Here is a 16662-nt window from a genome sequence, read left to right as displayed (position 1 = left end):
TTGCTGTCATGAGGAAGCCTGGTGAGGGCTTTTCTGGGGACTGGCCCGGGGGTGCAAAGTCTCACTGCCCCAAGTTACTTCCAAAATGTGCTGTGCGGGCCACTGCCTACAGGGGTGGGAACAACAGAGGGGTTGTTGATTGGGAATTAACCTGAGGGCAGCAGTTAATGCCCCAGGAAACAACCCCAGGGCTCTGAGCTAAGGATCTGCAGTCTCAGTGAGGTAGGAATAAAAGAGGGCAGAGCCTGGGGAAGTATTTCCAGGGCTGGTGCTCAGTGCTCCTGATGGATGGCACTTCCCCCCGGGGGTGGGGGTGGGGTGGGGGGTTACTGATGAGGGGTGATGGGCAGTGACTCTGAAGCCCTCAGGTCCCTGCTTTCTTCCAGGAACATTTCCTTTCCAAAAATATGCTTTTCAGGGCACAGGGCACAGAACCCAACTGCACCGAACAAATGGGCAAATGGAAAAAAAAAAGTTCCGGAGGTGGGGGTGACGGGAAAGGTGAAGTGTGGGGCTGGATGAGTGTGAGTAATGTGCTAAAGAGGCCCGCTTGGAGTTTCCAGGTAAATCCAGGGAAGCAATTCCCTGACAGAGCTGCTTAGTGCTGCACAGACAACACAGCTTGGGAGTGAGATCATGCCCTTTGGTGCCAAGGGGTAGGGAGGTCCCATCTCTAGCTGCCTTCTGTTGGCTTTAGAACACTAGGGTCTATCTGCAGGTGCCTGGGTGGCTCAGTTGGTTAAGTATCTGACTCTTGATTTCAACTCTGGTCAGGATCACATGGTTCATGAGATCAAACCTTGCACTGGGCTCTGAGCTGACAGCAGGGAGCCTGCTTGGGATTCCCTCTCTCTCTCTCTCTCTCTCTGCCCCTCTTGTGCACATGTGCTCTTTCTCTGTCTCAGTCTCTGTTGCCACAGGCAGCTTCTAATGATCTGCCAGGAAGGTGTGCAAATGTGACTCTGAACCTCGCCTGGAGAATCTGGCAAGGGGAGTCAGAGCTACCGTTGTAACGCTGCGTGCTCCGTGGTGGCTCTCAACCCTAGCTGCACAGAGGAGCTTTCAAATCCGCCAGTGCCCTCTCCACCCCAGACTCTTGACTCTGAATCTCTGGTGGGGGGTGGGGGGTCCAGGTATTAATATTTCTTATAAAGCTTCCCAGGCAATTCTCCAGGGCCACTAAAGTGAGTCCACTGAGCTATAATTAGCCTGGAAAGATGATATGGCTTTTGACATGCTGTCAAGTCCAAAATGCATGCTCTTAGCCTAAGAGGGTTTTAATAACGTCAAGACACCAAGACCCTGTTTTTAGGGCAGGAAAAGTTGGCCAAAGTGCCTCCTTCAGATCTGCCTGCAAGGTGATCGAGGGTGGGAGGCAGGTGTGTCCAAACAGCCGGCATTGTTTTCATTATCAGCGATTGTGGCACCAACCACCCAGAGAGCCCTGTGGAAGGTCCTGTTCATTTACTGCCTTGGGAGGAGAAGCCAGCGAGGGAGGCCCCCACTGGCTCCAGGACGAAGTCCAAAGTCGGAAGTGGCTGGCCCAGGGCCATCTCTTGCCACGTCCCGCCCTTCCCTCACAGCACAAGCTGGCGTGAGCCTCTTGCAGCTCCTAGAAGTGTCATGCTCGCTCTCTTCCTTCCTGTCAGCCATGCTTCTTTGGCTTCCAAAAGGCCTCTCTGAAACCTCCCTCTCCCTCCCATGCTCCACCTGGGTGAATCCTGTTCGGTTTTCAATGTTCACTTAGCCTTCTGGAGCCCACCCCGGCTCACTTTCTGCCCCTTTCCAGCCAGGACTGGAGTAGGTATTGACAGGGACTCTCTGCCTGGCCAAACTCCACTCAGGCTGGTCTGTACTCTGCGTCAGCTAGGCCCCGACTTGCGTCTGTACCTTCTGGAATGGTCTCTTCATTGACAGTTTCAGCAAGACTCCTGTTAAGTCAGTTCAGCCAGAATTCCCACCCTTGACCTTTCACAACTGTTGCTATCTGATCAGTGTTCTCCTCTGCCGTCCTCCCGCTGATGTCTGACCACCTAGCAGCCTGGTATGGTCGGAACCCCCTGGCCCTGGTATTTCCTCTTCACGATTTCCCATCTTCCGTCCAGCACCGGCTCGTGGCTATGGATTTTCTAGGTGCTGCATTCAGAGTGGGGCACGAGCTCTTTCTTCTATCACAAAACTGCATCGTCGTAGCCCTCCACCCCCTCGAGTAAAGTCTTTTTTGCCATCTTCCTCACGAAGTGCTGACCCTGGTTCTTTATCTGGGATTCTCAAACGTGAAGGGCAGTAGAGACTGGGAATACAGCCTCCATGCTGGGCACTTCACATCTGCCCCTGCACGTCGGCATCCCCGCAGCTCCGTAAGAAATGTATTCTCTTTGCTTCATGGCTGGGAAAACATGTGCCAAGGGGTGACATGCCTTACCCATGATCACATAGCTAACAAGGCATAATGCCAGAACCACTCAAACATTCATCCAAAAAATACTGAGTTCTTGTTATGCGCCAGGGGGCCTGCTACTGGGGATGCAGTTATGAATGGAGCAGAAGTGAGCCCTGTCTTCTCTCTGACCTCAGAGCCCTGGTCTTATGTGGCCTTTCCAAGGTAGTAATGTGTATTCATAATAGCGACCGCTTGTTGCATGCTTAAATATAAGGCCCTGGGGCACCTGGGTGGCTCAGTCGGTTAAGTGTCTGACTCTTGATATTGGCTCAGGTCATGATCTCATGGTTTGTGATATGGAGCCCTGCATAGTGCTTTTTGCTGATGCTCAGAGCCTTGGGATTCTCTCCCTCACTTTCTCTCTCTGCCCCTTCCCTGCTGGCTCGCTCTCTTTCTCAAAAAAAAAAAATAAAAATAAAATAAAAATAAGGCCCTGTGCTACGAGCTTAACTTATATGGCCTTATTTTAATATCGACAATATTTTGACACAATAGATAGTCTTATCCCCATTTTACAGAACTGAGGCTCAGAAAGCTTTAGTACCTCTGTCAGGATCTCAAAGACAGAACAGTTAGGAGGTCCACACAAGCCTTCCTACCACAAAGTTTCCTCTGTGCCCCTGAAGAGTGAGCCAATACAAGGCTGAGGGCAGTCTTTCATTTATGAGCAAATGTAGAGACAAGCTGATCGCCATCTGAATTTTTCTGGTTTCCATCAACATGAATAAAGGCCCAAACTGTTCAGATGAGGTAACACATGTACATGACACTAAGATTCAGAATGCGGAGAAAGAAATTTGATTCATAGGTACCAGGTGTAGGCACCCATGTCCCAAAGATTAATATATGGGGGAAAGAAATTTTTTAAAAAGATGCACGTAAGTACCTTTTTTCCAAGAGTAAGAGAAATTTAAAATGAAACACAAGGCAGTGATTGATATAATCAGCATCTTCCTTAAAAATATGAGGAGGAATATTTCTTGAAGATTGTTCCTTCCCCTCCTGTCTGAAGAAATGTCTCAAAAGCTTTTTCCAGATCACAGGCAATGGAATAAAGAGCTTAGTTGAGTGTATGACTACATTTATCCTATTTTTTTTTTAAAGAAAGGATTTTCAACTAAAAATCCATCTTGAAAAGATAACAGGACAAAGAGGATTTCTCCGCCTCCTTTTGAAAATCCATATAGTTTGCCGGAGGATTTAGAATTCCATTAGCGCAGCCCCTGTGGCTTACTCCAAGAATGAACTAGACTTAGATGGCTTTGCTCTTGGCCTTTTCTGACACAACGCTTTTTTCTTTCTTTTTTGGGGGGGAAAGACAACTGGAGATGCCTTCCTTTGTATGGGTACATCTTTCTAGAAGGTTCCTGATCTAAAAGTCTCAGAGGGTGGTGGAGGCAGACAGAAGTTTTCATTACGGAAGTGTGAGGCACGTTCTTCTCCTTTCAGTAGGCTACCGCCTCGGTCTTCTAGTAGCTGGAGACCGGAAGAGCAGAGGTCACTGAAAACTAGGGAGGCTCCAGAGTTGTGGAGTCAAAAGCACCAGCCTCCAGCTCTGCCCTTTACTTCTTCTGTAGTTCGTTTCTTTTCCCTCCCCCTAACCGAAGAGGAAGGGAAGAGGCAAAGTAGTAGTGGCCAGGCCCAGAGGTGACCATCAGGGAGAAGAGAGAGGCCTCAGCCCCTCCATGCAAAAGGAGGGACTGGGACCACTGATATTCCCTACAGTGTGGGACTCCCCCCAACGCAGGAAGTCCAAGTCGATTTTAGAATATAGGAAGCAGGCACTAAATAACACTGAACTGGACACTGAGAAACTGATGACCTTTCTGAATCCCTTCCGATCTTCCTGACTCCATCAGAGAGAATACGTCAGTTTGAGGATAACATTTCTTTAACACTTCCTTCACGTTTGTTGAACCTCCTTATTACTAAAAACTGGGCAGGCTCAAGGCTCAAACATCTGGACAGAATTTCATAACAATGTGGGTGTCTTTCTGTTTATTTTGTGCTTATCTTTTATTTATGTCAAAACATACTGATTTTCCAGTATATGGCTGCAATGATAAATTTTTAAGAATAATTGAGGTTTTAAAAATAAGCCAATTTCACTAAAACCATTTGAGAGTAGAGCATGTTTTTACAAAGCAATGAGTGGTTTGTGTGACTAACAGATGGAAAATGCTGGGCTAGATGAACTCCAAGCCCATCTAGTCCGGATCTGTTAAGTTATGGGTTTGTGAAGGGGAAGAAAAGACCAGAATAACTTCGAGACCAGATCATCTATCTCTGCGTAGTGACCCTGGAGGTCACTTGTAGAAGCCTTATTTTTTCTACTCCTGGCACAAAAGCAATCAAATAATTAGCCCCCACTGCCAGACACGGAAGCCAGCCACCATGAGGGAGGAGGGATGCAGATGACCAAGTGTGTAAGTCCTTGGGGCTCTGGTCTACTTGCTGTTTGCACACAAGTTCAACCTTGAGCTACCTAAAAAGCACCATTAAACTGAACATGCCTCATTTTTTAATCCAGTGAACTAGAAAGCAGGATGTCACAGACCTGGGTATGTCGTGTGTGAGATGTCGGGGCTGGGGGGCCGGGAGGGGCATGCTTTATGGGGGAAAAGGGAGAAAAATTCAGTTCCCTCTGTTATCTTGGTTCTGTGGCTTTGCAATTCTATACATGTAGAGAAAAAATGGTCATTTTTTGCTATTATTTGAGAGGCTTCAAAACGCTAACCTTGGTGGTTCATTATTTGGGATCAGGAACTAATGTGCACCTCTTGCTGGGGAAGGGGACAGCCTTTGCACATGTCACTGAGTTTGTTGCCATGACACACTAGATTGACTGCCTTAGTAGCTCCAATTTCTCTCCTTCCCGCTTATCCAAGCTCCTTTGCCTTAGACAGTTTCTCTTACTAAATAGGTAGAAAATAATTTCTTTGCTCCTTGATTTTGAGTTTGGCCATGTGAGTTTCTCTGACCGATGGGATGTGAGCAAATGTGTTCCATACAGAACCTAGAAAAAACCTTTGAGAGTTTTGGTTTCTGCCCTTCCACTCCAGTCAGAACCATGAGGAACATGCCTGAGCTAGCCTGCTGGAGGATGAAACACACGGGCCTGTGATTCTAGTCACTTCTGTTGTTGGAGCTCAGGCTGAAAGCCAGCTGATTCCCTGGCATCTGACTGAGCCCAGCTAAGACCAGAAGAACCTTCCAGCCAACCCACATCCGCCTGAGCTCAATCCATGCTTATAGCTATAAGCCACTACCTTTTGGGGTGGCTAGTCCTACAGCACTATCAATAGGTAAGTCCATATCCATGGCCAATAGACAATGTCAATACATATATATACCCTCAGCTCCTTCTGTGCTGCTCACAGCTAGGAGAGGCAGCCTAAGTCTTTCATTCACATGGACAAAGCCCTAAGTTCTTCACCTTCCCCTTCCCAACCCCCAGTTCAGAGCCATTCCCATCATTACCCAAGGAGGCGCAAATTCATTGAATGGCCAATAACTAGTCAGATTCTGTCTTTAGAACTTACACTGAGGGACAGCAACTTTAGGGAGATGATGCCAGGAACTGAACTGTCACACGGAGTCAGACCATGTTAGGTATGTAAACATGAAGCAGATCATCTGAGAGAAGGAGCAGAGGACAAGAGGAGGAAGGCAAGGGGAGAAACAGGGAGCTAACTGATGGATTGAGATTGGAGGGAAGTGGTGAGAAAAGCAGACGAGAGTGGTCATGTCCTCAGAGTCTGGCGTCCCCACACCACTTCCAGTTTCATTTCCAGTCAACTTGCGTCATGCTTTGTTTCCTGTCTTTGAATGTCTCTGAGGTTTCCTCTTACACACGTACAGCCAGCCTTTCTTGATTTAATCTGGGTTGAGTGGGTTTTGTTTTCTCGCAGTTAACATTTTTCTCTGGTTGAGGATAGTCGTTAACACTTTAGAGAGAATCAGCTTCTTAGGCTAGTAGTTTCATCAGAGAAGGCAATGATCCAGGGTGCTGGGAATTCATGGCAGCTGGGGAGGGAGTTCAGGGAAAGGTTGGAAGGACAGCAGTAAAAAGCATTTAACTTACAATTTCACTGAGGGCTCACCTCCTTCCTTTTGATGTTTGCCTATACAAACTACAATTAGATGAGCTTTTTTCTTCTTCAAACCAAAAGCAACAAAGAATTCCAGAAAAAATCAAATAAATGATTTATTCTCTCAGATCTTTGTGCCACTGTCACTTCCACTGTAATTCTTGACTGTGAGCCTTTAAAAAATGTTTATTTACTTTTAGAGAGAGAGAGAGTGAAAGAGCGAGCGAGAGAGAGAGAGCATAAGCCTGTGAGTGGAGGAGGGGCAGAGGGCCAGGGAGACTGAGAATCCCAAGCAGGCTCCATGTTGACAATGCAAAGCCCAATGAGGGGCTCCATCTCACGAACCGTCAGATCAAGGCCTGAGCTGAGATCAAGAGTTGGATGCTTAACCAACTGAGCCACCCAGGTGCCCTTAGCTGTGAAGCGCCTGTCACAGCCTCTCATGTTGCAACAATACACCGTCCATAAGCACGTGGGTGGGAACAGGTGCCCCTTCCGTTACAGGTGCAGGGAGCCTGACTCCATCCTCACTGCCTTAACGGTGGAAGGTCTCCCATCAGGTCCACACCACCTTAGCTATCATGCCGCATGTTAAGGAATATGCTTCTTGTTTTTGTTTAAGAAGGGATTGTGGGATTTTTCAGAAACCCATACATCTGTTCTGTAAGGTGTCTGAAGAGGGAAGATCCAGGGTGTTCCTCAAGAGGGAGTGTCTTCAACCCAGCAACCACAAGTCAGGGATTTCTGTGCTGAGAAGGATCAGTCCAGGGAGCTGGACTGTGAATCTCTCCATGTGGACATACATCGTGGACACTAAGCTCTACTGGCTGCACAGGAATGATCCATGGCTCCTGCCAATTGCCATTGGATTGTGCCCCCAGAGTTATATGACATCAGAGGAAACAATCGATGTGGCCCCTGATATTTAGTAATGCATTTATAAGCAAACACAAGTTCCTGCTGACATTATTTATGAATTCCCGGGTAAGCGATGATGCAGGAAATCCATCTATACTCAGGGCTTGTGCTCCTGGCTCTGCCTGCTGGCACACTTTCCTCTCAGTGCCCCTCGGCCGCTTACTGCCCAGGCTCTATTCCCCTGTCCCCTCTCCTACTACTTTAAGGCCAGGCTGCCCTCTTGTCTCTGTTTATTGTTAAAACCTGAGCTTTCCACACTTCAACGGATGCTCCTCAAACAGCAAAGGAATCCAGATCGTAGTTGGTCCACTTTCTGCTCAAGCCTTAACTCCTGTGGGTGGGCTCATTGGTTCCCGTCACTTACAGCCATTCGGTGAGTCCAACTGTAGGCTGAACGTAAGCATCGTTATGATTCTAATACTCGGTGGGGTGGCAGCGTGTCTGCATGCAGTGGATTAACAAGCTTTTTCTCTCCCAGGGCTACACTGACACACAACTTAGAGGAGTGATCTGTTAACAGTAAGAAACTCCGAAGCTGATCAAACGGAGAGGGGAGGTGGGGGGAGGGGCACAGAACAGGGCAGGATGGCAAAACCAGTCTGCTCTTCATCATGGTTTCCGTATTTTAAATAATCACATTACCGTACATTTCCCACTAGGGGATCTACCCATAATGGATCCGTCTTATTGATTCATTCTTTGAAGTCACTGAACACAAGGCACTAACCATGGGTGGGTGCAGTGCGAGTCCTAGATCTGATATTTTGCCATCTGGGTACTACTGAGTAGCTCAATTAATGTATCTGAGCCTCAGTTTCCTCATGTCTAGGCCTGACATCAGAATAATGGAAATAATATTAATGATGATGATGATGATGATACATGTCCAGATTCTCTCATCATTCAGGCATTTATAGAGCACCTACTATGTGCCAGGCACTGTTCTAAGTGCTTCGGACACACCAGTGACAATACACTAGAGATCCCTGCCTTCCCACAGGCTGTGCTGGGAAAGGGGTGGTGGGGGTGGTGGACGGGCCAAAAATAAACCACGGCATAATAAATAAGTAAAATAAGTGCTATGCTTGCAGGTGACCAGTGGTACGGAAGAAATGAGGAAGTAAGGCAGGGCAGCAAGGATCAGGAGGGCATGTGTGTGGCTGGGAGCCACACTGAGAAGGCGTGTGGGGGGAGCAGGTGAGGGTGTTGGCTCAGAGGCTCTCTGGGGACAGGGTGCTCCGGGCAGTGGTCACTGCCAGGGCAAAGGCCCTGAGGTAGACATGTGCCTGCTGTATTCTGAGAGCCACAGGCAAATTCTTATGTCTGAAGTCATGCAGGGCACAGTAGCTGGAGAAGCGGAAAGAACATTAAGTGGTGGAGGGGGTGCAACACAGGGGGGCCTTGGGTGGGACCTCCCGGATCCAACCAGATAGTGAGAAGGTGCTACCATGAACTGTGGCCCTTACTGGCTCCACTAAAGACACAGTAATTCCCCTTCACACGTTTTAGCTCCTGCTTAAAGGTTTCTTATTCTGAGTAAGCCCTTTCCTTATGATTTCGGTTTTCATTCCTTAATGGATCGCCAGGGCCCTGAAATGAAACAGGGGCCAAACCCCTGTCCCCAGGTGGGAGGCCTGAAGCCAGCTGAACGTCGGTCCTCCATGTTCCGCAGCAGGCCCTCTGACTCCCCCGTGCGCCCGCCCGTGAGAGAGAAATGGGGTAATAATGAAAACAAGGTGCCTGGGCTCACACAAGTTTTCTCTCAATCCCACCCACGTGAAGAGTTGTCCTGCCGTTACGGGCCAGGCAGCAGCCGTGTAGGGAAAGCTGATTTCCAATCTGATTAGAGCACAATCACCTTTCACGTTAAGACAGAAGCAATGTCTAGTGTGAGGCTGGGGGAGGGGGTCAGCGTTTTCACTGATGGCTTCAGAATACGAGCCCACCTTTCCCCAGGAGGGCTGACCTCCTGCGTGCTGGCTGCGTAGTGCAAACTGCTGGACCCACCGTGTCACAGGACCCTAGGCTCAGATATGGGAAAATCACCTGTGTTCCTGAAATATCTTAACCTTTCCGGGCTTGGGACACCCAACCAAAAGCTGTAGGCGGCAGTTAGTCTGAAAGATGTGTAGACAGTGTTACTCAGCAGTGGTGGGTTTAAATTCACATTTCCTTTCTTTGCGAAGATAGGAAGGTTCTTACTTTTTTTTCCCCTTAGGTGAAATAGATGGTATAGAGAGATGAGAGATGAGAGAGAGAGAGTCCCAAGCAGGCTCCACACCATCAGCGCAGAGCCCCATGGGAGGCTCCATCTCACGAACCATGAGATCATGACCTGAGCCAAAACCAAGAGTGGATGATTAACCAGCTGAGCTACCCAGGCACCCCAAAAGAGATGGTTTATATCACATCTGTATCTTCCTCTTAGACTTGGATGCTCCCTGCCCCCTCCCTTCAACCAAGATGCTGCTGTTTTCTCGAAAGAACAACTGAGTTGACCATGTCGGTTAGAGCGCTGGAAAATAAGATGACTTCACTCGGTCACTGCACGAAGCACAAACTAGCGATGAGACAGCTCACCTATTATTTGTTTGTTTAAAAAAACACAGCCATCCCATTTTCAACAAGCTTATGTTTCATGCAGCTCCACTCTCCGTAATGCTGTGTGGTGGCATTTCCTTGGGCCACGCTGGTCTGAACAGACCTGTGGGAACATCTGAACACTAAACTACAAACAGTAAAACTGGCTAGTTTCTGAGTCCTACACAGAAAAGGAACACACTGGGCTTTTCCCACTCTCTCCCTCGCCTAATTGTGAAACAGAGCCTGTTCTCGGGGCTCTGGTGGGCCAGCTTGTGGGATGCAAGCTTGGGGGATTTGTAACTGAATGTTCTGTCTCTCTGTCCCTGTATCTTGTACAGCCATTTAGTCAAAAGAGGATGATGAACACGCAGGCTCTGTGCTGGGTGCTCAGCGATGACATAATTACGTGTGTGTGAGCACAGTCACACCCAAAGAGGCCGAAGAGAGAGATGAGCTAAAAGAAAGTTGGGGGGGGGGTCAAGTTAACCGCTTGACTGCTATGTTAGCTAACAGGATATAGAGGAGTAGCCTCCTTGTGCGTTTAAAGTCTGACCTATGATCAAATCCCAGTGCCAGATGCAATGTTACTTAAGGTGACATAAAACCGATGTCCAGTGGGGTTAGTGACGAGAGTGATCTTTGTTCCTTGAGGTCACAACAGGACATGCCAACGTGGACAGACATAAGGCCAAGTGTTCATCTATAACCTTTCAAAGAACAGGGTTGATATGGGTCTGATGAAACAAATCTGAAACTCAAGTACGGCAAGGATTTATAATTATATCGCAAACAAACTATAGTTACAACCATCTTGGAGAGGGGTGTGTCAGATTCTATGCCAGATGCTTTCACATATATTAGCTCACATATTTCACATATGTGAGTTAATACTTTTTTAAATGTACGTTTAAAACCACGTTTTTTAAAAATAAGGTATCAAGCGTATATATAGAGAGGCTGATGGCGAAGACAAAACGAAAGTCCTGCAGGAAACGCTTTAGGATTGCTTATCTATTCATTTACTGCTAAAGACTCCACTTGACAATTAATAAAACACTTGATATAAGGCAGGAACTCTTCTGCATGCTTTATAAATTTCAGCTCATGAAAAATAAGACAAAAATATGAGATAGTGTCTTAGTGAGCTCAATGTGTCCTAAAAAAATAACAAACAACAATAGACATTAATTTCTCCCAATTCTGGAGGCTGGGAAGTCTAAGACCTAGGTGTCAGCTGAATTGGTTCCCTAGGGAGAGACCTCTCTCTGGCTTGCAGACGGCCACCTTCTCCTTGTGTTCTCCTACAGCAGAGAGAGAGGAAGCAAGCCTTCCACCGTCTCTTATCATATGGGCACTAATCCCATCACAATCACCGTGGGGGTTAGGGATTCAACACATGAATTTTGGGGGAAATACTTTAGCTTTAGCTCATAACAGGTAGGTACTATTATGTCCATTTTACAGATAAGTAAACCGAGGCACAAATAGGCAGTAACTGGCTTAATGGCACATGGCTAGTAAGGAGCCTCAGAGCCTGGATTCAAACCTAAGATATCCCATCATCTTAGCTACCACGTCGTCCCATTTCTCAGGATGAGGGGGTTGACAGCAATGTCAAAGCTGAATGTCCAGACATCTGCATATAGACTTTGCTTGTGTTTCATTCTTTTGGTCAGTGGCTCCCAAATGGTGATGTCCACAGGTAGTACTCCATATAAAGACTTGCGAGAGTAAGTTTGACTGTAAGTAATTTCTGGCCAACATGCTTACTTTAGAACCACATCTATGTGGATAACATACTCAGTGTAAGTGGAAAATGTGTATTTATCACCACAAATATAGTGAAAGAAATTACAAAGCCCAGTTTTCATTTTATTGATTGCCCAATGTTGCTTTTGGAAATGAACAAACCGATATTCTTTGGAAGGGGTGTGAACAATTAACTTTGGGTCAGAAAGTACCATTCATGGGTCATTGGACAAGATGCTTCCATCACACAGGCTTGAAGACTCAGTTTAAGTACTCTTCAATTTAAAAGGCTGTTTTCAAGCCATGGAAACAGAGGTCTCCCCATTTCACTAGAGTGTGTCCATGGTCCAAGGATCAGCGGCGTGCTCAGGCATCACTGTTGGCACCCACTGTGACAGATGGCTTGATTTAGCAACACAGTGTTGGGTTTGCGGTAGGATCTCTGTGGAAAAGAGGCTGAGGACTGGCCTAACATCACGTATAACCAATGACAAAAGGCAAATCTTGTTTTGCTGTGTGTCATGAGCAATTAGCCTTTTGTTTCATGTTACTAGGTGAGTGAAGGAACTGGTTGTATCGATGGTTGCCATGGATATGTGCCCTGCTGTCCCAGATTACACTATGATGTTGAGTTGAGGAATGTCAGGCAAAGGGATTTGGCTTTACCAGCTGGTGGAAGTGTGTCAGCATCTAGACCGACTGAGACATTTGCGGTCATGCTTGTGTACTTCAGAACTGGAAAGAACTGCCATTGTTATGAGCACTATACAGGGCCAAATGGGCAGAATGGTGCCAATAATATATTCATTATGGTGCTCTTTCCACTTAAATTTTCATATGAATGAATTAGTTTTGGGGGATACCCATGCCTTGTTTATGTCTGTCTCAAGTCTAAGCGATATTTCCAAGGAACTGACCCAAATGTTGATCCATGAACAATGGCATTTTAATTCGCTCTATTTTGAGATTTAAAGAGATAAAGTTAAGGAGGTTTCCATCTTTGTGTGGAATTGGTGGCCTGAATTAATTAGTGCTCAAGATTGAAGTTACTTTAGATTCTGAAACTTTTGATTTGTGTAAAATCTTCTTGCTAGGCAATCCATAGCTAGCTTAAGATACTGCGCACATGTAACGATAATGGGATTGCATTTCTTAAAATTAGGTAGTATAGATTTTTTTCTTTTCTTTCTTTCTTTGCTAATTTGGGTTCAGTTGGGCATTAACATTAGTAAAGGTTTAGGTCAAATGGCATTGTAAAAAGTTAATTTGCCAGATAAACAACTTTTGGCTATTTTTTTCTTTTCTGCCTAAGAGAATCCTGGTGTATGTTAGGTAGAGTAAGTATAGGTCATTCTGACATGACCACAACATGGTTGGATGGAGTAGAGCCGAGCACCAAATTCCAAGGGATGTCCAGCATGTTATTTAGGCGTAGAGAGAAGCCAGCCAATTGCAACTACAGTACTGGGTTCCAAATACCCTCCATCACAGGAATGCTTTCTCTAGTCTCTCAACATCCTCTTTCTCTTCTTTTGCTCCCTTTTATTCTCTTTTATTTCCATGCTTATTTTTTGAAGAGATTCTGAGGTCAATTTTCTCTTCCCCCAGAATAACAACACCATTCATTTTGAGCTGGCCAGAAGATACAACGCCCCCCTCCTGTGGGTCCCACCAAATGCAAAGCCCTTGGCATCCACTTTGAGGTTTGACATGGAAAGCCTCTTCTCTCCAGATTATCACACTGCTGTGAAAGCTGCTCTCAGTCATTGCTGCCATACCGAACCTATAAACACAGGAGAGGCAGAGAGCACTGGACCAGTGCTCTGGGGCTAGCAGCCTGGGTTCAAATTCCAGCTCTGCCATTTGTTAGCTGTGCAACCTCTGGCAGGCCATGGAAGCTCCCTGGGCCCCAGTTGGCTCAATTGGAAATTGGCTGATAGTTGTACCACCTCAAGAGTGTTGCTGCAGAGGGAAATGAGTTGTTAAGACAGTTTACTTGTCCATTAAAAACAGGAGCCATTGGGGCACCTGGGTGGCTCAGTTGGTTAGGCGTCTGACTTCAGCTCAGGTCATGATCTTGCAGTTTGTGGCTTCAAGCCATGCATTGGGCTCTGTGCTGACAGCTTAGAGCCTGGAGCCTGCTTTGGATTCTGATTAGAGCCTGGACCCCACTTCGGATTCTGTGTGTCCCTCTCTCTCTCTCTCTGTCCCTCCCCCACTCATGCTCTGTTTCTCTCAAAAATAAACATTAAAGAAAAATTAAAAAAAAAAAACAGGGCCATAACCTTACCTCACAGAACTGTTATAGGAAGTAATACCTCACAGAATTGTTACAGGAAGTAAACGAGGGAGCACCTGCAAACACGTGGGACACTGCTTGATATACAGAGTCTATTTAAGTATTTGCTATTATTATTTTTGTTGCCCTCACATCTCATTACTGCTTGACAGAAACTGACCCCAAGAATAGCCTGCTTATTAATCCTTCTCTTTGCTTCTGTCAATCAGCCTGTCTTGCCTGCAATGCCCGTCTTCTCCTTCAAAGCTTGGTTTCAGTTCACCTGATTGACCAGCCCACTGCATTCGCTCTGTTTCTACCATGTCTCCTGGCGTTTGTATATTCACCAAGGACACGATGTTTTGCATTGGATGCCTGTGGTCCCATGGCATCTTTGTCTGTTTCATATATTGACCCTGGAGTGAGAGGGTCCAGGAAGGTTGTGATATTCCTTTTATGTCTTGTCATGTGATGATTATTTTATATCTTTAGAAAAATTCCTTAAGTTATAACTAAATGGGGGACCTCTAATGTCTTCCTTTTTTTTTTAAACAGACTTAAAAAAAACTTGAATACTTTGAGACTTATACAAAAATTGCAAAGCTAGTACCAAATGTCCTCACTCAGTCTCCTCTAATGTTAAAATCGTACACAACCATTTTACAACTGCCCAAGCAGAGAACCTTGCATTGGTCCACTACTATTAACTAAACTTCAAGCTTGATTCAACACTTTTCCCGTTTCCCACTAATGTCCTTTCTTTCCTGCAGGATCCCACCCAGGATGCTATGGTGCATTTGGTCATTATGTCCCCTCAGTCTCCTCTGGTTTGTGACAGTTCTTAGTCTTCCTTGTTTTTCATGACCTTGAAGGCTTTGAGGACTACCAGTCTGGCATTCTGCAGAGTGTCACTTGATTTGGTTTATCTGATTCCCCCTCCCCCCCCAGTGATTACACTGGGGTTATGGACTTTTGGGGAAGAACACCAAAAAAGGCCAAATGTCTTCTCCTCATGTCATCTTGGGGGCACATGATACCAGCATGACTTCTCATTGGGGATGTTGGTCTTGACACCTTTGGTCTACAATTTTTACACAGAATTCTCTGTATGTTAAAGTTACCGAGAGACTGTCCAAACACAGGAAGTAGGTACATTGCTAAAATCATAGCATTTGGAAGCTCTGAACAGGCGTTCCCCCTGTTGTCTGCCCCCAACCTTATCAGACAAAATGCCTTTAAAAAAAAAAATCTTCAAATGCCTTGTTGACTATTCTGAGAAAAAAATTATAGGTGGTATAATTTATCTGTACTCATGATCACAGAAAAATCAATAGAATATCCTAATTTTAATACAAAGGGGAAATAAAAGGACAGTACCATATGATAAAATTATAAATATTTCCAGATAGAAATGGTCCAGTCTAACTATTCTGCTAGCCGTAGCACTGTGGTCAGATGCTTACATCTATATGAAAGACTGCACAAATGACACAGCCACAAATGTGTAGGCTGATCAAGGACTCAAGGATGAGTGGCACTGTCATTGGTGAGCTGATTTTCCCAATGTGTGAGCCACTCTCGGGAAAGTTCCAACAAAATGCCATTGCCCTCAATTTTCATGGTGCTTCTATCATTCCCAGAAGAAATGCACTGCTTCCTAAAAATGTGTAAAAATATTTGTGTCTTTAAAGGTAAAATGGAGTTAGGCTCAGATAATCGGAACCAGGTTTTCTGCTTACATGAACACGGCAGAGTGGTGTGGGGTAGAGAACAATACTGGACTGTAGCAATGTCCCGTGCATTGTAGGACTCCACCTACTAGACGCCGGCGGTACCCCAGAAACAGAGAGGGCAAACAGAAATGCTCCTCCAATTTCAAGATAGAATTTCCAAATGATGGGGGCCACCACTGGTCTAGTTTAAGTCCAGTTGCTTCCATACCCATCTAGGAGCTGGGCGTGGGTCCATGTAGCCAGCACAGGAGGGCAAAACTTAGCCTGGAAGTCAGGTCTGCCAGCTCCTAATCTGTGTGATCTGGTGCTTGTTGAAGCCTCAACAGGACCCACTGGTGACACGGATGCTGATTGATCAAATCATGCAACTCACGTCGCCTACACACACCTACATACACCACCACCACCACCACCGTCACCACAACTCAATTCCTGCACCCAAACCCGTCACAGATTTTCCACGGAGTGTAGGAGGATATTCATATCTTTACATTGGCCTTAAAGGCCCTGGACAACTTCACTCTCATTTGTCCCTTCGGCTTTATTTCATACATCTCCCCCCGCCCCCACCCGCCGCCTGTGCACATTATGCTTCTACCCTTCTGGGCTTCTCTCAGTTACTGGTAAGAGTTGCCTCCTTCCTGCCTCAGGGCGTTGGCACATGCTAGTCTCCCCCCCCCCCACCCCTGGCTCTTTTCCTACTTGTTGCCTGGCAAACTCCTACTTATTCTGCACAGTATAGCTTAAAAGTCACTTATTCAGAAAGCCTTTCCCAGAGTCCCCTATTAGATGCTCTCATAGCATTCCGTATTTCTTGAACACACACTTATCAAAGCTTATGATTTAGGAATTGTGGGATTCTGTGTT

The 16662-nt window shown here is 46.2% G+C and overlaps 1 protein-coding gene across 8 annotated transcripts in view; it reads right to left on the bottom strand.

Annotated features, from left to right (window-relative positions):
- The window catches only part of TRPM3 (transient receptor potential cation channel subfamily M member 3), a 492852-nt gene that overhangs the window by 19659 nt on the left and 456531 nt on the right, over positions 1-16662 (bottom strand). The gene's annotated exons all lie outside the window — the stretch shown is intronic.

The sequence above is a fragment of the Suricata suricatta genome, chromosome 13 (assembly GCF_006229205.1).
Source record: "Suricata suricatta isolate VVHF042 chromosome 13, meerkat_22Aug2017_6uvM2_HiC, whole genome shotgun sequence".
Taxonomy (NCBI): domain Eukaryota; kingdom Metazoa; phylum Chordata; class Mammalia; order Carnivora; family Herpestidae; genus Suricata; species Suricata suricatta.
The sequence above is the reverse complement of the archived record's forward strand: the minus strand, read 5'-3'. Positions and strand labels throughout refer to the sequence as shown.